Source organism: Leuciscus leuciscus (assembly GCF_965113295.1).
Source record: "Leuciscus leuciscus genome assembly, chromosome: 16".
Taxonomy (NCBI): domain Eukaryota; kingdom Metazoa; phylum Chordata; class Actinopteri; order Cypriniformes; family Leuciscidae; genus Leuciscus; species Leuciscus leuciscus.
The window spans coordinates 9,549,836-9,573,125 of NC_138740.1; the positions used below are offsets into that span (position 1 = coordinate 9,549,836).

Below are 23,290 nucleotides of genomic sequence, written 5' to 3' on the forward strand. Positions count from 1 at the left end.
ATGGCGGCAGGTCGGGCTGGTAGTTGTCTGCATACGATGGGGCTGTTGCAGGCATACCAGGCCGACCTCCTTAAAGAGGTGGACGACAGCGGGGAGGTCGCCTTCGACGACATCAGGGAGATGCGTCGAGTGGTTGACTTGTCTCTCCGTGCTACCAAGGAGACGGCCCGCGCCATCGGCCGCTCCATGGCAGCATTGGTAGCTACGGAGAGACACCTGTGGCTGAACCTGTCGGGCATCGGGGACAAGGACAGGGCTTGTCTCCTCGATGCCCCGGTTTCGCCTTCTGGCCTTTTCGGCGACGGAGTCAACCAGGTCGTCGAGAGGTTTCAGGAGGCGAAACGACAGTCAGCCGCATTTAAAGAGCCTATCCCCCGCCGTCGTTCCAGGTCTCGTGGGTCTGCTGCCAGGGGGCAGTCCCACGAGGCCGCCGCCAGCTCCTCACACCTGCTGAGGCAGAAGGAGAGTGTTGCTTCTCGTGCTCCCCCCCAAGGGGCCTGGAGGCAGAAGCAACACCCTCAGTCGAGGTCTTCTAAGCCGAAAACAGATCTGAGGACTGTTATTCAGGCGAAGAAGGCCTCGGCTAAGAGGCCATGACGGGACACCCAGGCCTCTGAGGGCATCCCCCTCCGCGTGGGCTTTTTAAAACTTCGCTCCGCGGAGCCCTCAGGAAATCGATGTTGCTTCCCGCCGCCGAGTGCGCCTCGGGACGCTTCGAGTTCCAGCGAATGTATCACACAGAATATTTTTATAACATCTAGTGGGCTAAAACATTCGCTACCTCTCACGAGGCCTGTAGAAAAAATGATTCGGTTAGCTCCTGCCAGAAAACTGCTTCAGGTCACCGATAATAAAAATAAATACAAAAATAAGGAAAGAAATACAGATGTGAATATAGCACCTGAGGTCAGTCCTGAGAGACTGATTCCCTTAGTAGATTATTTAGACACCTGGAAAGGTCTTCAAAATATATCTCAGTGGGTCCTGAATACAGTCGAGAAGGGATACAGAATCCAGTTCCAGTTTAGACCACCTAAGTTTAGTGGCGTCATTCACACATTGGTATCTCCTGATCAGGCTCAGGTGATGGAAGATGAAGTTCAGACTCTCTTAGCTAAGGAGGCTATAGAATATGTGCCCTTAGAGCAGAGGGATTCCGGGTTCTACAGCCGGTACTTCATAGTTCCAAAAAAGGATGGTGGGTTGCGTCCCATTATAGATCTTAGGGTATTGAATAAATCTTTGAGGAGATTTAAATTCAAGATGTTAACTATACCTATGATCGTTCAACAAATCAGATCTGAGGACTGGTTTGTTACGATAGATCTTAAGGATGCGTATTTTCATGTTTCCATCATCCCACATCATAGGAAGTTTCTTAGATTTGCTTTTGGGGGTAAAGCTTATCAATACAGAGTTCTTCCGTTCGGCCTAGCCTTATCCCCTCGCACCTTCACTAAATGTATGGATGCTTCCCTTGCTACTTTGAGACTTCAGGGGATTCGTATCCTGAATTATATAGATGACTGGCTTATTTTAGCTCAGTCGGAAGAACTGGCAATTCAACATCGAGATGTTGTTTTGAACCATTTGAGGTGCTTGGGGCTGAGACTCAATGTAAAGAAGAGTTCATTGACTCCTCTTCAGAGGACTACGTTCCTGGGAGTAGAGTGGGACTCAGTCACGATGCGGGCACAGTTGTCTCCCGCTCGTATTGAAACCATTTTAAACACAATGAAGAGTATCAGGTTAGGCCAGGCTATCACTGTAAAACATTTTCAGAGAATTTTGGGTCTTATGGCTGCAGCTTCCACGGTAATTCCCTTTGGTCTGCTTCATATGAGGGCCCTGCAGTGGTGGCTCAGGAACAAGGGGTTTTCTCCTCTGGGAAACCCTTTTCGCACGATCAGAGTTACGCACAGATGTCTTCGTTCTCTGGTCATGTGGAAGAAACCTGGGTTCCTGTCTCAAGGTCCGGTTTTGGGAGCACCATGTGAGAGAAGGACTCTTACCACGGATGCGTCCCTCACGGGCTGGGGTGCGGTTATGGAGGGCCGTTACACCCGAGGTGCTTGGAAGGACCATCATCTCTCTTTGCATATTAATTGTTTGGAGATGTTGGCGGTATTCTTTGCCTTGAGGCACTTCCTTGTATACCTCAGAGGCCATCATGTTCTCGTTAGGACAGACAATATGTCGGTGGTCTCGTATATCAACCGCCAAGGAGGTTTGAGATCTCGCCCTCTTTGTAGACTGGCGCATCAAATCCTTCTTTGGTCCCAGGGCAAATTTCTCTCTGTGAGATCCATTTATATTCCTGGGGTTGAAAATATGGGAGCAGACATCCTGTCGAGGCAGGGGCTGAGGCCCGGGGAATGGCGGCTCCACCCTGAAGTGGTTGAGCTTATATGGAGAAAGTTTGGCCGGGCGGAGGTTGACCTGTTCGCTTCTCATGAAAACTCTCATTGCCCACTCTGGTACTCTCTCTCACATCCAGCTCCTTTGGGTTTGGATGCCATGGTACAGAGGTGGCCGAGGTCACTTCTGTATGCTTTTCCCCCGATCGCTCTGCTCCCTGGGGTTCTAGAAAGGGTCAGGAGGTACGGAGTGAGACTACTCCTTGTAGCTCCGTACTGGCCGGCCCGAATTTGGTTTTCGGACCTTAATAGTCTCCTGGAGAGTCCTCCATGGAAAATTCATGTTAGGAGAGATCTTCTGTCCCAGGCTGATGGTACAATATTTAATCCCAGACCAGAGTTATGGAGACTATGGGTCTGGCCCCTGAGGGGGTCCCATCCATAATCAGGTTGCCTTTCCACTGAGGTGGTTAGGACAGCCATTCTAGAACCTCATTCTACTAGGAACTAAACATTAAGGTTAGGGAGGGCATCGAACCCAGTGTTATTACTGCCCACTGGCTTCAGTTCTGGTGTTCCATCCTACTCTCTAACGGGATCTCCCGTTCATGCTTAGGGCCTCTGTGGCGGCCTTAGTGCCCTCCGCAAGCCTCTAGGGGTGTATATGTAGGGACATTCCCACCCAAACTCCATGTTCCTGTAGATTGGAGGATCAATCCTTTCGTCCAGCTTATTGGCATCAGGCTGATGGGGTATCCCTGGCACCCATCATGTCCTGTGGATGCATATATTATATATATGAGTATATATGAATATATATAGAAGAATCTAATGAGTCGGTTTCCTGTTTATCTTACTCCCTGTAAGAGTGGTGATGCTGCCCCCTCTCACTTATTACTGGAGGAGCCACTCTGCATCATTGTTGCTCCGGTACTAAGGTGCCGGTGGGTAATAATTATGATTCTTCAAGGTATTTTATCCTCCATCGCATGTGTCGGATGGTCAAGGTCATAGCCTTGGAGGGTTCTATATAGGCCTCAGGCTGAAAGGAGTTAGTCCATCTAGCGAGGTCAAGGTTAGGAGCTATTTCCCTTTATTATTAAGAGAGCAGCTGGCTATCTATAAAACAATAGACTTATCTGAAGTATAAGGTGCGCTTTTGCCTTCACCTCTTTTCCAATGCTTTCTATTTGTATGGGGCTCCCATCCAGGAGGTCAGTCGAGCCTCTAGTTCCAGACCTCCTCTTTTCTACACCAAATCTTATGACAAGCTAGTTTGGATCTGTACTCTACTTATTCTATCGTCCGTGAGATGTACCAGATGTTTTGTACCAGGGCGTTTTTTCTCTCAGTATGGCGGCGTGGGTATTCGTTCCCCAAAGTATCGAGTATCGATGCAGCGGGAGTTCCCTTTATGAAAGGGAACGTCTCGGGTTACGTATGTAACCCTCGTTCCCTGAGTAGGGAACGAGACGCTGCATCACTCGGCCATACTTTTCGCGCCCTGAGAACGACTTGCTTTGACCAATTAGAAGCTAATACTTCCTGGTTCCTGTGACCGTTTTATAGCTTCCGGATCACCGTCACATGCGACGTCACGCGTGACGTAATGACGTTGCACCAATCAAGATTGGAATAGTTGTATAGTAGACTTCAGACGCGTCATGCCGAGGGCATTCCCCAAAGTATCGAGTATCGATGCAGCGTCTCGTTCCCTACTCAGGGAACGAGGGTTACATACGTAACCCGAGACGTTTTTGCTTAGCATCTTTGAAAGACATTCAGACCACAGAAGTTAGGCAGGGACTCTTTCCACTCAGAAGTCATGAGCAACATGATCAATGCATTGCTGAGTTGAAGAGCAATGAGTTTGTAACAAATGTGCATGGTGTGAAAGCTGAATGTGTTCTTCAGAAACACCTATCCTTCTTTCATGTCATCACTGGTTTTCCTCCAGATGTTTTACACAATCTGTTTGAAAGGGTAATACCTAGGGAATTGGCTCTGTGTCTGCAGAAATTGATTGGTGCCAAGTACTTTACATTTGATCAGCTCAATAACATTATCCAATCATTTCAATATTCATATTCATATTTCTGAATTTCAGAATTCCAAAATTCCAAAGACCTTTCACTTGAAAAAAACAGTTGGAGGAAATGCACATGAAAATTGGGCCTTAATTAGACTGCTCCCTCTCATGGTAGGTGGTATGGTACCTGAGGATGAAAAAGCATGGCGACTTTTATTGGACTTAAAAGACATTGTGGAATTAGTGGTTAGTTCAAAGCTATCAGAAGAATCTCTCTGTTATCTAGAGAGTAAAATTTCTGATCATCGCCAGTTGTTCACTGATGTTTTTCCCAATGAAAGGTTTCTACCTAAACATCATTACCTTGAGCATTATCCAAACTTGATCCGCTGTTTTGGCCCTTTGGCTGATCTGTGGACAATGCGGTATGAAGTGAAGCATAGCTTCTTCAAGAGGGTGGTGCACGACACCCGCAATTTCAAAAATCTCCTCAAAACGTTGGCAAGTAGGCATCAATCAATGATTGCTTTTGCTTTGGACGCTCAAAATTTCTTCAAAGCACCATTGCATGTTGAAAATTGAAAGTGGTCAAATAGTCAGCTGTTGAACCGCGGCTGCGGACAGCTGTTGAAAACAAATATCCAAATCTGAGTTCCTTGTCCCTGGCAACAAATGCAACATTGCTTGGGACTTTGTATAGTAAAGGAATGATTCTACCAGTTGGACTTAGTGATGGCTTTCCAGAGTTTGTTCGAATTCACAGTATTCTGGTTGTTGGCACAGAGGTCTCATTCATAGTGGAACAACTGTCTTCATGGTACTTTGAACATTTTAGAGCATATGAAATTGTTGGAAGTACTTACTGCAATGTAGCCATTGTCAACCCACAAGATCTCATTGATTTCTACCCTCTGGCATCATACAATGTAGGTGGAAAGATTATGGTGTCTGCTAAGAGATTTTTACTTTGTTTCCTGGGAAAGAAAATTAAGAGATTAAATTTTAGCAATGTTACTTCGAGTCATTCTCTCACCTGACAACATCAGGAAGTTATCAATACCCACACCATCGTCAATTGAAGAACTCTCTGCAGTTCTCCGTGAAAAAATGCAGATAATGGGAAGTTTTGTTATCCAGTATGAAGACCCTGACTTCAACAATGAACTTTGTACTTTACATGACATCACAGAGCTTCCAAAAGACAAGGCTACTTTGAGGATCCACTGGGAAGTAGTTTTGAGCCCAGTGGTGGACGATGCTCACCTTTCAGATTTCACTGTGGATACAGCAAGCATGACATCCACTCAGTCATCAGCTTCATCACCCCATTCAGTTTCTCCTCTCTCTACATCTAGATTTGAGCAGTGGCCAAGCATGTTTCCAGTGCCTTCATTTTCATATGATGTGGAGTTGAGGCTGAAAAAAGCTAATGAGGATCTTCAAGAAAATGGAACAGCCCTGATTGTTCCAAGAGACATGAAAATGAATATCTTGGACAAATTGGCTGAAACTGTGTACTCTTACAAAGCCTACCAAAAAGACTCTGAAATAGAGAAGGTTGCATCTGCTTTGGTAGAAAAACACCCCAGTCTCAAAGACCCAGGATCTGACACGACAGGATGTGAAGCATGGAAAATTAGCCTGAAGTTTAAAATGGCTAATTATCGTCAGAAACTCCACAATGCAGGATGCAGTGAGATGGTTGTGAATACCCACTCTAGACAAGGTTCATCTCGAGGATCTCTCAAGAGACCCAGAAGATCTGAACTCAACTTTCTTCCCGACCATCCTGTTGGTTTGGATGAAGAAGAATTGGAGAAGGAAAGGTCATTGATGGAGGAAGAAGTGAAAAAGAAAAATTTGAGCTTGACCATTTTGAATGCAAAGATGGAGACAACATTTTCCTTGAGGAGAAAGGAAATTGTGCAGGATCAGCCGCTGGTGTCAACAATCAAGCAAAGATGGCCAGGACTGTTTTTTGAGGAGGAGGTAAGTCATTTTTCCTCTGTCACCATTGGAATTGAATGTCTTGAAATAATTTGCTTTGCTTTTACTTGTTTGCTTCTGAATCTTTCATTACCCACAGGTTTGTGCTGAATTCTTCCGCATCAACCGTATTGACCTGAAGTCAACATTCCTGACATCGCTGGACAATCACACCCAGGGGTTGCTGAAGATGTACAGAGCCAAAGCAAGACAGGGAAGGTGGAACAACTTGGATGAACTTCTGGAGAAACTGGATGCCCAGGTATGTTAATCATTTCTTTGTATAAAATATAACAGTGTTAAACAGTGTAACATAATTTACTGATACCTGTTTAAGAGAAGAAACTGCCAACAGCTCACTGCTCCACAAAAACTTAACTGCAAAACTCAACATTTTAATTTCAAGGTCTCTTGTCAGTTGAGTTGATACTTTGTCTTGTGACATTTATCCATTGCTCATTATGTAAGCAATAGAATTACATTATATGATCAGAATGTGTCAAAAAGGTTCCATGTATACTTGATGTTGATGATCTACAATACATGTACAAATCCCACAAATACATAATATAATGGATGCCATAAATGGTGTTCAGAGATGATGGCTTATTTTTTGTTTGTGGGATGTCACACGTATTGTTTACGTTATCTTATTTACATGGGGTGTTATGGAACCTCGGTGAGACTTTGATTATGGTGCTATTTTATTGTTTCAATTGGTATGGATAACAAAACGGGCAAAGCAGTCAACCCTGATTAAGACCTTGTGATCAACATGTATGCATTACACAGAAATATTTTGGTGTTGTATTAAGCAGTTTTTCTCCTATCATATAGCTCCGTTTGACCAGCACCTACATACACTACTGTGCAAAATTGACTAATTTCACCATTGGTTCATCTTGACCAGCCGCATGAAAGTCACCTGACATGCTTTTGGTCAATATGACTGAACAAAAAACAGCCAACAAGCATGTTTGAGATCTATTTTAGGACTGTTAGAAAACCACTCTTAGTATCTAACCTAAGTAGACTCTGGGAATGTTATTCCAACAGTCTTAAGGGATTTGCATACTTGCTGCACTTGTTAGTTGATTATCCCTCGCAGATTGAAATCTTAATGTATTTCAGGTAACTATTTCATGAAGTTGGTTGTAATGAAGCCCAATGGTGAAAGGAGTAGGTGATCCTAAACTGTTGGTAGAGTAGATGTGTAACCTCTTTGTGAATTAGGTGACTTAATAATGTCTTATTGATGACCTGTCTTTTTGGCAGACCACAGATCTAACTACTTATATAAGGTCTGCTGTTCTTCGTGGTCTTCCCCTGTACTTGAGAGAGCCAGCTTCAATTTCAAAGACTATTAAGGTAATTAATTAGAATATCTTTATGGTATTACTGTTTGAGATGCAGTAATGATTGCATAAGACATTATGCTTTCAGTCTGACACTAAGTGTCATTTATTGTGTTTCACAGGCAGTGATGGGCAGTAACGCGTTAGAAGTAATGCGTTACTGTAATCTGATTACTTTTTTCAAGTAACGAGTAAAGTAAGGGATTACAATTGCAAAAGCAGTAATTAGATTACTGTTACTTTCCTGTAAGCAGGCTGCGTTACTGCGTTACACTGCGAGACTGTCTCGCGAAGTGAGCCGTGACTCGTGAGTGACAAATGACATGAGCGCCGCGAAGTCAGTGGTAAACACTATGGCAAGCGATCGCGTTCAAAAGTCTTTAAACGAAACGCGTGAATTTTGACGCGTCAACACGCACCGTTTGTCCGTGTTCAGACGTCATGTTTATTCATGAATGATGTCGTAATGGTAATCTGGTATGAACGTGCAAACACGTTATATTTGTTCATGAGGGATAATGCATTGGTACGTTGTGAGTGACGTCAGTCTTTATGTCATGATTTGTCATGCCTTTTTAAGTTGTTCGTTTAACATTATTTCCCAAGGTAGAAAAGACAACAGCTCTTAGAATGGGTCTTTTATTTTAGCAAACTGCCAAAAAAACCTTTTCAGACTGTGTGCAGCTGAACCAAGAAAAGCTTAAGATTGCATGGAGCTGATAAGCATGAATGGCAGAAGAAAAAGACTGCAATTAAAAAACAAAACAAGAGAAAATTATTTTAATGCAAGCAATAAAAAACTGCACACATCAGCTGTGGAATAAAAGACAAGGCAAACTCCTGTCTTAATTTAAACCCTGTCCACCACCCCCAAAGGTTTCACAAAGTTATTTTTGCCACTGTAACTTATGGCTTCCTAAAGACAGGTTTATGGGTAAATAAATGAATAATAATTAGAAAAATATACCAGGGCTTTGCATTTGTCCTTCGGCCGGTCATTCACTTGTCTGAGTAAAAACACTTGTTAGAACAGGAATTATTATTTTTTTTTTGTGTGTGTGTGTTGTAAATATAATTTATTCCGAATCAGTATTCTCATCAGTTCAGTCAGCTTTAACATATATAAATCGGCATATTTATGATATTTTAACCTTTATAAAGGGCATTTTTCCCTAATCGTTTGCTTCATCTTTCATTTAAAATTCTTAAATTTGATCAATAAATTACAATAGAATAATAACATGCTAAAGGGCTGTTACCAATCAAATAAACTGCATTAAATAATGTAATGAGATTATTTAAAATATTTTTTGAATATACAAATAAGAAATATTATTTGTGCATAGAAATAATATTTATAAACCGCCAGTAGGAGGCGGCAGGCGACCATCTTAATGAGTGAGTCATTGATGCAATGTGCATAAAGTTAAAATACTGAAACTAATAAAACAAGTTTTAAAAAAGAATGTTTAATTTGATTAAATTTTAGATGATGGAATATGCAGAAAGAATAGAATTAAGCAGAAAGGTCTATGGCTTTACATAGCTTATTCATTTCGTGCATCATGTTTTTGAAAAGTAACTAGAAAGTAACTAGTAAAGTAACTAATTACTTTTCAAAATAAGTAATCAGTAAAGTAACTGGATTACTTTCTTGGAGAAGTAATCAGTAATCAGTAACTAATTACTTTTTCCAAGTAACTTGACCAACACTGTTCACAGGATACTGAGGCACTGGGGCCACACACAAAGGCCATGAAAATGGGGATCCTGGAAGTGACTGACAGTTCTACCAACTCAGGAACATATCCCACAGTGGTCAATGTGGCTGTAGTACTGGAGGAGGAAGTTGTCATGGACAATCTGGGAGACTTCACAAATGCCCTCATGATGCTCTTTGGTCTGCTTTATGCTGTAAATATGGAGTACCCTAAGGACTTAAGGTACACATTCGAGGCAGTCCAGAAGATTATCTTAAACCTGGGAAAAGAGTGCACAGCAAGGATACAGTCCTTGAAAAACAAGTTATTACAGGTGGTAATGGTCATTACATGTTAATTGTCAGTCATTGAGGTATTTTGAGGTATCAAAGGTTTCATGCAAAAGTTTCTGTTAATTTTTGTAACTGCTCTGGAACTTGTTGATTACTTCTCCCCCCACGCAGTTTATTTGTGAGGAATTTGAATTTCAGAGAGAATGTCTAAGTTTGTTTCAACAATATCTGAGTTTATGCTGATATTTGATTTGTAAAGCAGTCATCCCTGAGAAATATCAGAATGTTTCATTTTTAAAGCAGAGATTTTTTTTGCCAATAGAACTGTTTTGATTTAAATAGTGACCATTGTAACCTGAAAGTAGTGGGCAGTACTGTGTTTTTTTTTTTTTACATGTAATGTAATTGCACTTAGTCTTAGACTAACAGACTAACATTTTCAAATGTTTACAGGCAAAGCCGTTGTCATGTTTTACTGAGTTTCATTTTGTAAAGCAGATATTTGTTTTTCCAGTACAGCTATTGACTACCCAGATAGCAAAAAATATCGGCACGGCTTCTTTTTGCCGCCGGCCCCAAGCTGTCGGCTATAGGTGCGGCCCGCTGGCGGCGATGAAACGTTTGCCGCCGAATACGTCACTCCCATTTCTTGCGAGATGCCGCCGGCGAACAGCCGCCGGGCCGCCGACTTCATTCTCTCTGGCGGTTGCCGCCGTCTAAATGAACCGCGGCCGGCTGGCGGCAAGCCGCTTTGAAATCGACCAGCCATTGAAACTGACAGCATCTTAACTACTTTTCACATTTAAAGCGATTATAATTATTATGTGAATTATATCATGATAAGGTTTAGGAAATTACATTTAAATTACTTTGAAACTCTGAAGCGATAATATGTAAAATATATAGAATTATTTTATTCACTTAAGGTGACAATTCTTTACATTTCTTTGATAAATGCACAATTTGAGATGCACCAATAGACCAAAAAGAATTCCTTTTGTAAAACTTACTTGGCAATAAATATCTTTCTGATTCTGATTAGTTTTTTAAATAAATATTTCATTCATGGTATGAACAATTTAGCAGAATAAATGGATGAAGTTAGATTTTTCACCAATGCTTGAAATCAGTGAACAGTGAAAGACATCTGCAACTTGGCCAAAATCTTGGGTTTTCTTTATATTTTTTTTATTAATTTGCAACCATGGTAATGTCTATGAGAAACATGAAAATCCCTGTTTTGACCTGAAGGATAAAGTGAAATATTTATAAATATTTTGTCTCTCTGTCACTCCAGGAAATTGTGGTTATGTCTTTCATTGTTTTACAAGCTAAATTTTTTATTTATTTTACCTTTTACATGTATAAGGAATTACTTTGCAGTTTGCAATTGCGAGTTTTGCGACCTGTACAAATGTTTAAGAAAGTGTTAAAGCACAAACAGAGAAGTACCTCCACCGGTCGAGAGGGGCAGCACCTAAAAAACTGAAGCAGATTTACTCGTCTCGTCACACGGTTTCAGTATTTGGAGAGAGGAAATATACGATCTTTTAAGTAAGTACATTTTTCCTTTTTGTTTAACGCAATATTACTATGTTCATTTTTAACATTGTTTTTAGTTCTTCTTCTTAAAATCTGTTCTTGCCTAACTAGTCAAGCTAAAGTAAGTTAGCCTTGTTTGCAAAGTTTCCGCCATGCTTCTGACATAGCTAGGCTAACGTTACTTAGTTTCTTCCTGGCGTTGAGTTTTTTTCTTCTTCTAAGTATGTTTAACTGTTATGTATGTTTATACAAGTGTGAGTACATGTGGTTTAAGATAGTATTGGTCAGTCGAATTAACTAACGTTACAGTTCCTGAACTACGGTGGGAATGGTAACGTTAGCAAAATCTTCACGACAAGAAAGACTGATCAGTATAACTTGTGTTGTTTTCTAACTAAACATAATTATGCTGCTAGTCTAGATTACAGTGTTCGCTACCACATGCTGTTTCACCTTTTTTACACACTGAGTTCAAGCATGTTCTAACGTTACATGTTAAATGTATCTAGCTACAGTAGGTAGCCAAACTTTACATCTAGAAAGACTAGTTTAACTTTTGGTGTTTTCTTACAAAAATAACGATGTAGGTTGTTTATATGATTTTGTTTGTCTGAACATGGTTTTCTGTTGATCCACTTGTGAAAATTACTGCTTTTTCGAAGGGGTGAGCATTTTAATGTTGTTGATTTTGCCTGAAAAAATTGTATCAAAAAGTATACTTTATGCTAATGTTTCTTCTATTTTAGATGCTTCACATTGTTCAGTTTATCAACAAGGAGGATCTGCCATTTGCAGTGGTTCCGCAAGAGTGGCTCAGCGAAGGGCATGTGCCATTGGCCCCCATTTAACCTCCGCAAAAAAGACAAAGGAACAATTTAGCCATCCGCTGCACACCTCCACACAGCACCTGGGAGAAACATAATTTTAAGTTCATGAAGGGAGCAGGTAAATGGGTCTGACTTGTACATTTGATTTTCCTTTATTTCATCTGTGTAATTTATTTGTCTGTTTATTGTGGATAGCGGAATCTTTCATCCATTATTATTATTATTATCATCAAATTTCTGTTTCCTCTTTCTTAGAACCAGGTTTCTCCCCTGTAATCCAGAATCCGCCAAGAGTTTGAGTACAAGTAAGTGATGTTATTTGTGAAGTTTTTTTGTCTTGGAAACTATTGCTTCTATTTAAAGTTGGCATGAACTGGAAGTTACAAACGACTTTTCTCCAGTGTTGTGACGTATTTCCAAGTGAAAGGGAATATTGAAGAGGAGCAGGGTTTTACTCTAGCGCTCCTCCTCTCCATCTCTGCTCATAGCAGACTAATGGTTTGAGGGGAGTTGCTACGCCCTCACGCCATTGCACATGACCGGAAGAGAAGTCGTTTCGAGGGGGGAGGGAAGGGTAACGTATTTGATTAAATATTATAAGGGTACATGAATAAAAAATGAAAATGCCTTTCATTTTGTAGCTTCGGATGACAGCGGCTTACTTCAAGAGCAGGTGAAGCAAGTTCAACAAACAATGTTGAAGACGTTTGCTTGCACTGGGCAATCAGGTACAACATGCAAACAGCACCTGTGGTTGTTGGTTTAATTCCCACTGGGGCTACCTGTACATGTAGTAGACCTAGATATAAATGTCATAGTTTAGTAGTTGAGGGACCAGGACTGACTATTTTATTCTGGGAAACCCTGTAGGTGCAGATCAGACCCTTATGCTGTGACGTCTTGCAGAGTTTGGCGATGTGTCTGTTGGAGTTATCCCTGTCAGGGGATCTGTTACTCCCCCTACACACCCAGGAAGATTTGCCCTGTCTTGACAACAGTTTGAAGCAGGATAAAAAGCTCCAGGAACAATTTGTAAGTTTGCTGATTATAACGCCATAGAGTAATCTAAAAAGTAAAATTTAAGATTGTAAACTGCATATATTACAGTCTGAATCCTTAGCCTTTCACATTTTTTATTTATTTATGAGAAGCTTCAGAGAAATGTAATTTGTAACACTTTTTTGGATTTTCAGCTCGGTGTAGGGGATAAAGCATGTTTTAGAGACATGTTCCTTTAGACCATTGTTCAAAGCAGTGGTGGTTCTAGACCACAGTAACTGGGGGGGCCAGGCAGGGGCCACTTGTGCTTTTAGGGGGCACACCTTTAACATTCATCTTAACCTATTTTCAGTATTATTTCAAGTCATTTTTCACCATGTCATGCATGACTGCAATCTCTAGAAAAAGCTAATAAATTATATTAGCTAAGCTAATAAAACAATTTCAATTCAAATGAATGTTTCATTATGTTTAATTGTAGTGTGATATAATGATCAATAATAACACATTTTTAGCATCTAAGCACATCTAGGCACTTTTTTACACCTGGGGTGGGCGATATGGCAATAATATCATATCACAATTTTTTCTTTTTTCATGTTGGTTTTACTATTTTGCATGTGACTGAGCATTACAGCCAAACTAATGTCCCTATTTTAAAAGCAAAGCCTTATAGGTAACAAAATATAGGTAACAAAATATAAAATAAAAAAGAATGGCAGACATTTAGGCCAAAGTGGCGAAGATAAAAATCTTTGTCACTATTTTCTTTGTTATTAAAATTAAGAACAGAGATACATATTACACATACACAACTTAATATACAAATGAAATAAACAGTGCTTTATTTTTTCAGCTATAGGTGTATTTAACAGTAGAATTGAAGAAAGTAATTAAATTAACAAATATGAAAACACAACAGACTTAAAGTTCTCAGTCAAGAGCCCCAAAAAGTCATAATTTACTCTCTTAAGTTGTTTTAAACCTGAATAAGTTTCTTTCTTCTGTTGAAAATAAACGTTATTTGAAAGAATGTGAGTAACCAAACAGTTGATGTACCCCTGTGACTTCCATAGTATATTTTTTTCCTACTATGTATGGAAGTCAATGGGGACCAGCAACTGTTTGGTTTTGGGTGAACTATCTCTTTAAGGACAAGCGGCAGCATGTTTATTATTAGGGCTACTGTCTCTTTAAGAACTGCACGCGACGCGTCTAATATACACGCAAATGACAAGCAGATTTGAATTAATTTTCTCTGTTTGCTTTCACTTTAGACATAACCAACTTTGTTTATGTAAACATTATCTGTATTTGACAGTATTAGCGCAATATAAGACTCAAAAGATAACTTAGTCCAGTAACAGGCTTTTAGTGCATGTGCGCGTCGAGTGTACGCGCTCAGTAAAGCGCATATTTGAACAGCGCATCAGCAGCGAATGACATGTTTAACCGGCAAGGCTTTAAAGCACATGCAAATAATGAACTTTTGTGAACTGCAGTGTCCCGTTCCTCTGCGTTAACATTTGATGTGAATATACACCGTGCTGCAGTGTAGCCTATAGATGAAGGCGCCGCAACTGATAAAATGCGCAGTTGTTTGGTGTGATTTTACGATTCCAAATTTAGGGGGGCCAGAGGGGGGGCCAAGCTTGGTGACACGGGGGCACTGGCCCCCCCGGCCCCCCCCCTAGAACCGCCACTGGTTCAAAGTAAGTTGGATATTTTTTTTATTATATTTAAGTAGATGTGTATGGCCTCATGCAATTCAAATGAAATGACAGATCTGTATTTTCTAAATTAGCCATCCGGAAGAACCTGGCAACCCAGGATGCCACTGATGAAGCGGTCTAGGTTAACGTTTCGCGTTACCTGAAAGGAGCATCTGACCGTGAAGGTAGAAAAAGGCACCGCACAGCTGAGAGGGACCCACAGCCGTCCACTTAGGCTGACTTCTGACACCCCAGAATCACTGACAACTGGAATCCTTTCTTTATCTTGCAGTCAGTAACATCAAGACCCCTAAAGAAGTCAGAAGTGTCACACTATACTCACTAACTGTGGAAATTACTTTCTTTTTTTTCTTTTTTCAAATAATGGTTGTAAGTCCTTGTGCCACAGGTCAGCATTGCAGCTATAATGGTCTATTCTACTCCAGAGCTTTACTATAAATTACTACCACTTAACCTATTGTTAGAAATGGCTTGTAAATGTGATGTCATACTTTGATTTATTTGGTATCCTGCACATTATTTCGTATCAAGTATTCTCTTTACTTGTCATAATGTTTACAGGTAATTTTTTTCACCCTAGAGCTGTCCTCTTTATATGAACAATTATTGTAAGAGTTGTAATTTGCTTGTAAGGCTGTTGTTTGTTTGTTTGTTTGTTTTTTACCAAAATTTAATAAGAAACCTGCATGTTAGTATATTGATTTATTTATTTTTCTGTTATGTTTCAGTGATCTGACACATCTTGTTTAAATGACAGTTAATGTACTTTGAAATGTGGAATAAAAATGCCAAATGGATATTTGTCTGGTTTGAGCAATCATTATTCTTGATAAACTGCATGCTATAAATTGTAACAACAATGGCATCTGCTTTTCGCATTAAGTGGATCATGTGATGGCAAAACACATCGTCTTTGTCCTTGCTGGTTAATAATTGCCCCACGAGGACCCATTTACCAGCGCCCATGTGACTCGTATCCCCCAACTTTACGGCCTCATGGCATTCCGCACACACACACAAACACCCTTTTGTGTATAACTGAGAATAAGAGAAATATCTGTTATTTTCCTTTATAATGTGTGTACCTTCCTATATGCACGTGTGATAGAGGTTTGGTTTGCTAGAGTATAGTTTTGAATTCTAAATGTTCATTGAAGGGAATTCCTCAGTCGTGTCTTGTTGTAACCCTAACTCAGACCATAAAACTTTACGACCCAAGCCTCAAAGGCATTCCAGAACACACACACACACACACACACTCTGGAACTTTGGAAACAGATATTCTTCCACATAACAAGCCACTAAATGTTTGATACGTATTCCTATGTTTCTCAAAGTGTCGTCACTTGCCATAACGGAAACACTGACAACTGTATTGTGTGTTTAATCAAACTTTATTTGTGTGTAATTATGCATATAAGTGTAACGTTATGTTTCCCCAATCTTTACCTGTCATAATTGATATCTCTGTAATCCTCTCCATCTCACGGAGACGAATCTTGACTGCAAAGTACAATAATATGCATTTGTTCCAGGAAATATCATATTTCTAAGTATGAATCCTTTCCCTCATAAGACATATGGTAAAAGGGGGCGTGTTTTTCTTCACACAAAGAAGACTTCTTCCCGCTACAAATCAGAAGTTTTGATTCGCTCTGTCCCCAAAACAGGGCGTAAACAGATGTCTGTTAAAGGGCAGAAGCCCCCTCATCTCGCTCTCTTCTCTTCCTCCGCTCTTATCGCTTCCAACTCAACTTCCTCTCTTCGGACCTTCTTCTCCCCGGCGCAGCGCTTCTCCAAAGGAACATCTGGAGGAGGCCCTGGCCTTCTCCATCGAGCGAGCACATGTTCGAGTCGTAACAGCCGGTCTTTGCAACTAAGATTTCCAGCCTCTCCCATCCCGGGAGACGAATCTGAACTTTTCCGGTAACGTTAAATTCAAGTGAGCCTTTACATCGTTTTTCGAAACGACCCAGAAGAAGAAGCTAGACGCAAACCAGCCGGACACGCGCACGCGCGTCCCCTTTTCAGCATCACACTGAAAGAGTACCACATCTCGCAAGTATATTGATTCCTGTAAAAGCTGTTCCAGGTGTCTAGGTCTTAGGTCTGTGATTTAAGTTACCCTCTATCTTCCCTCTATTTCTTTCTTTCTTTCATGTCATTCATTCCGATCACGTCATGCTATGTTTTATGTTTTTGTTCGGTTAAATGTTTGTCTGTTTTATCGTTTGCATTTTACGTACGTTTATATTTGTAGCTTATAATCTCTAGCGTGTGCCATTTTATTAATAAACCCATTTATACTTTTAACTGTCTCTGTGTTTGAAAACCCACTTTTTATAAAGTCAATGAAACAAAAGATCTATAAAGCTACAGGCTCTATATTATAAAACTACTTTGAATAGTTTTAAATTATAAACCCAAAGAGGTTTTGTCTTCGTGGCCAGAAGACAAACTTTCTTGGAGTTTTGTAAACAGGAATACTTCTTCTTAACTGTAATGATCAGACAGTACAGAACGAGGCATTTCCTATAATTGATAAAGTAAATGCATATGCGATTTATGAATTATGACCATGCGTTATAAATATTAATATTGCCAAAATTCCCTATATTCTTGAGCTAATTCGCATTAACCCAGAGGCATTTACGTTACAAAATATTAAATATTATATATAGCCAGAATAAGCGGCGGCAGATCGCTCGAAAATAGCGCTTGCCTCCAGCGGGCCGCGGAAGGGCCGCCTTAAATATAACGGCGGCGGGACGGCGGTTGGCCCGCGGGCCGGCCGCGGAACGAAGGCGGTAGGAAAGCGGCTGCCGCTTTTAAAAAGCGGCTGCCGCCGGCGGTGCGCCGTCCAACGTGTTTGCGATGTCGCCATTCTGCCGCTTCTACTGCCGCCGGAGCGCCGCCGGTGGTCCGCCGACTCATTGCTATCTGGGTAAGAGTGATATGCCATGCTTTCTTGAACTCTCAGATCTTGTTTCGGCACTGGTTGAATACTTGTGTAATATACTTGAGCCTAACAGGCAAGTTCATATGGATTTAAATAAATACATAAAATGTACTTTATCAGAGCATAGTGTGTAATTTATTTGAAATAATGAAAAATAGACTTTTTTGACCAACATTAATGAAAAATAGACTTTTTGGCAAACATGAAATATTTAATTAATACAACATTTTATTTCAATTTGAGTCTGCTTGTTGGCCCAACAAGCTATGTTTAGTCAACAGAAAATATTTAATTGACACAACATTCTATTTCAAGTTCAGTCTACATGCAGGGGTAGTCAGCACAACACAAAAAAAAGTTGGTTTCCGCAACTTAAATTGGGCCAACTAAAAATTTTAGGTGCAACGGGTCACTAGAAATGTTTATGTTGGAGAGGCATATTTTTTTTTACAGTGTTGCTGGACTTATAGTTGGTAAGATGCTGAATGCCCTGCCATGCCTGCCGTGGGTCCTTATTGTTGAAATGGTCCTCGATCTTCCTCTTGTAAGCCAGTTTTGCTTCCCTGATGCCTTCTTCAGATTAGCTCTTGCAATGGTGTAATGGGCTCTGTCACCAGACCTGAAGGCGATGTTACGATCCTTGAGTAGAGTTTTAACCCCCTTTATCATCCAGGGCTTCTGGTTGGGGTACACTCTGATGTTTTTGTTGATGGTGACATTATCAACACAATACTGTATGTAGCTGAGTACACTTAATGTGTACTCCTCCAAGTCCTGAACCTCAAAGATGTCCCAGTTTGTCATCTCAAAACAATCCTGCAGCTGTGAGGAAGCTCCTTCAGGCCATATTTTAACAGTTTTAATGATAGGTAGAGTTTTCCTCCTGCGGGGAATATAGGCTGGAATCAGGAGTATAGATAGATGATCTGATTGGCCCAAATGTGGTAACTGTATTGACCTAAACCCGTTCTTAATGTTGGAATAAACTATATCTAATATGTTTGTCCCCCTTGTAGCACATCTAATGTGCTGTTCAAATTTCGGGAGAACAGCCTTTAGGTCTGATTGATTGAAGTCACCCGCTATAATATGAACTGCTTCAGGGTATTTGATTTGCATTGAATTTATAGCACTAAGCAAGTAGCCCAGGGCTATGCTAGGATTAGCATCTGGTGGAATGTAAACAGCTGTAACTGTGACAATGGTAATTTCGTGTGATTGGTCTGCATTTAACAGTCAAATACTCCAGCTCTGGAGAGCAATGACTTCCTATAACGTTTGTATTTGTGCACCAGTTGTTGTGCACGTAAATGCATAATCCCCCTCCCTTGATCTTACCGGAGTCTTTGTTCCTATCCCAGTGAAATACGGTGCGGTCCGCTAGCTCAATGGCTACATCTGGGATGTGTGGGTGAAGCCACATCTCAGTTAATATCAAAATGCAACAGTCCTTTATGAGTTTATTCACAGAGATCTGTAAATTCAACTTGTCCATCTGATTGTTGATAGATCTGGCATTAGAAAGAAAAATGCTGGGTAGCAGTGGCTTGTGCGGGTGTTTTCTTAATCTCGCAAGTAAGCCGGACTGGCATCCGCGCTTTTGCTTCCTGTATCTTCTTCGCCTCCGATGCCTGCCGGAGCCGACAACGATCCACGGAGAGCCTGGCATCCTGGCTATCTCCTCCGGTATGTTGTGCGAGTCCACAAATTCACTGGTTATAGTCTGTTCAGATTGTAGTCCTAGGATCAAGAGATCTTGACGGCTGTACGTTAGATTCGCACAGCTAAACGCAATATTAACACTCAAACATGTAAACAAAAACAAACAGCACCGAAAGTGAGAGCATGAAGCCGCTGCGCCTATGCGTGCCGCCATCTTGGATGAACCTGAACCTGAACCTTGAAACATGTGGTGTTTCAAGGTCAGGGCGAGTAAGGAGACGTCAAAAAACAAGTGGCAGTCTGCAGGTATGTAGGTAGATCAGAAGTGTGCAATTGTACAGATGCCACTTTTCACTCATGCTGTGGAAACTCATTTGTGGATAAATGTATCAGTAGTGTTTAATTTGCTTATGGGAAGTAAAGTAAATCCCCTTAACAGATTTTTTTCCCAAGAAGATTGTTTTAAAGCTGAGTTAGTCACATATGTAGAGATTGATAGGGAAATGTGTTTGTAGGAGAGAGAGAGCGAGAGAGAGAGTGTGTGTGTGCAAATGGAATTAAGCTTTGAATAGAGGGTTTTGATTAGCTTTGTTTTCCACAGGTCTTATTGTGTAAATTGATCATTAACCATATTGTCCTCTTGTGTATCAGACACGGAATATTTCTGCGAGGACTGAACCACTACCATGGCGACGTCTTTACCTACCCATTGTTTTTACAGAGGGAATTGTCTAACTCATAGCAGTGGGCAGTCAGCTGCTGCGGCGCCCGGGGAGCAGTGAAAGGTTTGGTGCCTTGCTCGAGGGCACCTTAGCCGTGGATGTGGACGGGACAGCGACGTTCAGCCACTTTCCACACAACCACTTTCCTCCTGGTCGGCATTCAAACAAGTCACACGCCCAAGGCCCTAACCAGTAGGCCATGGTTGACTTCCCATCCTACCAGTAGGCCCCCATTTGACACCAGCCAACAAGAATTTTCAGACTGTGCAGAACACACAAAATTCTTGACAAATTTCGGTTGGGACACAGGCCAGATAACAGATCTGAATGCTGGTGACAATGCAAAATCATCAAGTTTCATGGGATTCTATGAAAAGTTTGCCATGCCATTGTGAGGTTTTAAAATGTAGACCCAGTTGGCTATGCATGTCACTATAAGAACCAGCGTTGTTCCCAACTCTGAAAAACTGGGCTTGATCTTGCCAATTTTGTTGTCTATGGCTATGGCTGATAGGGTGTGGTCGTTTTAGTTTCCATTGCATTCTAAGGTGGAGAGATAGTTGACGATCAGATATTAGTTAAACAATAAGTATGGCTACATGTTCACATATACATATGTTTTTGTTTATTTGTTGTTGTTGTTGGTTTTTTTTGTAATGTAATATAGGAATACATTAATTTCTGTATTCTTTATCTAGGTAAACAGCTTTCTTTCCAGGGTAGCTCTTGTCACAAAGTACATGACAAAGGCAGGTTGGTATGACACATTACAAACCATACGCTGTGATGAGGTATTTCTGACTTCTAAAATGTAATTTTCCTGTTCTCCTCACACTAAAGTAATTGTTGTGTTAGGCAGAGGTGGGTATAGTATCCAAAAACTGTACTCAAGTAAAAGTAAAAGTACAAGTACTTATAGAAATATGTACTCAAAGTAAAAGTAATAATCTTAATAGTTACTTGAGTAAGAGTAAAAAAGTATCCAATGAAAAAACTACTCAAGTAGCGAGTAACTTACTTCGGATCATATATGCCTGCCTATATATATATATATACACTCACCTAAAGGATTATTAGGAACACCATACTAATACTGTGTTTGACCCCCTTTCGCCTTCAGAACTGCCTTAATTCTACGTGGCATTGATTCAACAAGGTGCAGTGGTTCTCAAAGTGGGGTCCGCGGACCCGAAGGGGACTTTAAAGTCAGAATTGTGAGATTAAAAAATCCCAATTAGCCTACCTTTTTTATAGTTTTATGGCGGACATGGGCTTTCACTCCCACCACGCGCATCACGCGCTGTGCGTAGGGCACCAAGTGCTGAGGGGGCACCAAAAATAGCCAAAAAAAAAAAAAAAAAAAATTGTAATGCTGATGTTATTTCAGTAGCCTATAAGGCACATTCTTAGCCACGTATATGTAACAAAAAAGGGGGAACAAGATAATTTAATTGCTCTAGTCTAGAAAGTACCGCCCCAAGCCCCCCGCCCCCCGTTGGATGGTCCGTGCCGGTTGTTCGCGCGGGCGCCTTTGCGTGCGAAGGACGCGTTCGCGCGGGCGCCTGACGAAGTTTGACAGGCAGACAGACAGTAGGCAACTTTTTTGGAAATGGGCCCGAAAAGACAGCAGGAGTCAGGATCTGAGAAAAGAAAGAAAAAGAAACTGCGAAATGATGCCCGTGCATCACTTGCAGGTAAGTCCATGTTTAATCATTCTTAAATACGGGAAATGTGCTGCTGCTAATTGTAATGCGCCTCGAACTTGCTGACGTTAATGTTAGCAAACTATGTTATTATTATAACTTATAACTTAGGTGCAAGCTAAATTGAGATTTTACTGTTAAACATTACCTATTTTACAAATAACTGACGCCAGCTAGCTGTTACTTTCTTTCTTTAGATATTGAGCAGTAGTTTATGGTTTATTTTGACGTGACGGTGGTTAATACTTTCTCAGTAACAGTTAACGTTAGCTATGGTAGGCTAACAATTCCTGTTAAATATATATATATAAAAAATATAAAATGTCATTATGAATGATATAAAGCAAACATTACTGTTGAATTGTGTGCATTATTGCACCTCATTCTATTATGCTTTTATATTATATTATATTGGATTTATCAAATAGTTGATAAATAAGGAATAAAGGGGGAGAACTCCTTGGCTGCCATGCTTTCAGTTTTAAATGTTTATAATTTTTTTCCGGTATAAGATTCTTTGTTTGAATATTTTTTGAATATCATCATAAAGGAATTATGCTTAGGGCACCAAAATGGCTAGCAGCGGCACTGTCTTTGATAGGCCTACATGAGTAAAAATGTATGAGCTTTTACACAAGAGTGTCATCTCCAGCTGCTATGAGTCACTTTGAGAACGTTTCAGCATTTCATTTGATACAAAAATAGGCCTAAATAAATAACAATACAAAACTTTTATTCACTACAACCCGCCAAAATAAAAGTTTGGTTTAACTTTAAGAAATTATTATATAAATAAAGTAATATTGCACCGTAGAATGTAGCCTACTTCTCAAAGTAATAATAAAAAATATATTAAAACTAATTATACAATCACACAACATATTGTGTGATTGTGAAAATCGTTTTAATCATTTTAAATAATTATCTCATTTTCATTATATAGCTAGACCTAATAAAATATTTCTTTTTATTTAATTTTTAATGTTTTAATTTTAACAGTAGGCTAAACCTTTTTTGTGCAGCATTGTTTGCTAAAATAAAATAAATAAAATAAATTAGCCAATTATATTTTCATTTGATTACATTTTTAAATATTATAATTTGGTAATGTTTCATGCCATTTGATTACCCCCGTTTCTGATAATAAATTTGTATTAAATCATAAATCCAGAAATATTAAAAAGAAACTCTGATTGTGTCATAGGCTATAGCTACAATCTGTCAATCACTTCACTCAGAATACAAATCTCTTCCCGCAACGAAACGTTCCTGCTGCTAACTGACAAAAATGGAGAAGTCCGCGACTGAAGCTAATTTTAAATTACCGGTGTCTAAATTGAGAAAATACTGTGAGAGTTATATTCAATTTGGATTTATTGAGAACAGCGACGGGAGACCAAAATGCGTTTTATGTCTTCAGGTG

General features: G+C 40.2%; 2 long non-coding RNA genes across 3 annotated transcripts; both read left to right on the forward strand.

Annotated features, from left to right (window-relative positions):
* The first annotated feature begins 10,249 nt into the window (after positions 1 to 10,249).
* On the forward strand, positions 10,250 to 12,524 carry LOC309477194. Its single transcript, XR_014198571.1, has 3 exons — positions 10,250 to 11,274; positions 12,009 to 12,207; positions 12,345 to 12,524. It is a non-coding gene; the product is annotated as an uncharacterized lncRNA (long non-coding RNA).
* Positions 12,525 to 12,719: 195 nt separating this feature from the next.
* Positions 12,720 to 15,618, forward strand: LOC309477195. 2 transcript variants are annotated; one of them, XR_014198572.1, is made up of 4 exons: positions 12,720 to 12,817; positions 12,960 to 13,121; positions 13,283 to 13,340; positions 14,893 to 15,618. It is a non-coding gene; the product is annotated as an uncharacterized lncRNA (long non-coding RNA). The 2 variants fall into 2 exon arrangements; XR_014198573.1 differs by lacking the exon at positions 13,283 to 13,340.
* Positions 15,619 to 23,290: the final 7,672 nt, after the last annotated feature.